General features: G+C 45.6%; 1 pseudogene; it reads right to left on the minus strand.

Annotated features, from left to right (window-relative positions):
• Window positions 1–453: 453 nt before the first annotated feature.
• LOC150005768 (dolichyl-diphosphooligosaccharide--protein glycosyltransferase subunit TMEM258 pseudogene) lies at window positions 454–822 on the minus strand (annotated as a pseudogene).
• Between the last annotated feature and the right edge of the window lie 488 nt (window positions 823–1310).

Here is a 1310-nt window from a genome sequence, read left to right on the forward strand (position 1 = left end):
GTTTTTCCTTGTAAAGTCCTGTTTGCCCTTGTTGTGCAACATGGCATCCACTTAGCCCTGGGCTAGAAGTCTCAAAGATGAGCAGCAGTTTTCTGAATAGCTCAGTCTCTCTGCTCCACTTCACCCTCCTCCACCTGCACCCGCGCAGCCTTGGTTTGCCATCAGCTGGGCTGCTTTCTGTCCGCTTCACTCATGAGTCAGTGACGTCAGTCAAAGAGGTGGTAGACTGTCTGATTGCTCTTTCTTCAGTATGTTTAGGTAATTCCTTTTGTATTAAACCCAGGTTTTATCATTGTTTTCTGCAGGCACAAGTCATGCAATAGAATCTTAGTATATCACACCCAGAGGCAGAGTGTCACTTGTATTTCTGAAAAAGTGATTTCACCTTCATTTTTTTAAGTATATTTTATTGATTATATTGTTCACCTTCATTTTTTTTTTTTTTAAGATGGTCACACATCTACCTTTATTATGAGCAGCAGACAGGACACTTCCAATGATAGTAAAAAAATTAATTTACAAAAGTAGGGATTCAGTGAAGCTGCCTGGTTGGAACCCTTGGGAGCTCACACGTAGATGCCGAACCACAGCAGCAGGAAGAGGACCCCGAAGCCCATGAAGAGCAAGGCCACCAAGGAGATGAGGAGCTCTTTGTAGATGTCACGAGTGTACTTGGTGGAGGTGACTTCGTAAACGAAGAACCAGGCAGTGAAGAACATGCCAATGGCCAGCAGTACCACGGTCAGATGGGGGAAGACAGCTGGGTTCACTGGGCTGGTGTATCTGCTCATGGCCTCGAGCTCCATTTTGCCGGGGGTAGTGTTCACCTTCATTTTTAAAAAGATTTTATTTATCCATTTCTAGAGAGAGGGGAAGGGAAAGTGAAAGAGAGGAAGAGAAACGTTGATGTGCGAGAGACACATCTCAATCGGTTGCCTCTCACATGCCACAAACCAGGGACCTGGCAACCCAGGCATGTGCCCTGACCGAGAATCCAACTGGTGACCTTCCGGTTCGCAAGCAGGCGCCCAGTTCACTGAGCCACACCAGCCAGGGCATCACCTCTTTTTTGAAAAATAGTTTTTTCTTGGTTGGCAGTTTTTCTTTCGGTATTTTAAAAATGTTTCTTTCTCCAACGTCATTTACTTCTGAACACATATGTACTGTTTGGTACCCAGGCAAAAATTTAAGGAGACTCCCTGGAAAATCTTCAAGAGCTCTGTCTCTCTCTCTCTCTCTCTCTCTCTCCCTCTCTGTGTGTGTGTGTGCTGTAGCCTGGAAACTTTCTGCAGGCAGTGAGCTGAGACATG

Source organism: Furipterus horrens, unplaced genomic scaffold (assembly GCF_987537825.1).
Source record: "Furipterus horrens unplaced genomic scaffold, mFurHor1.1.pri manual_scaffold_6, whole genome shotgun sequence".
Taxonomy (NCBI): domain Eukaryota; kingdom Metazoa; phylum Chordata; class Mammalia; order Chiroptera; family Furipteridae; genus Furipterus; species Furipterus horrens.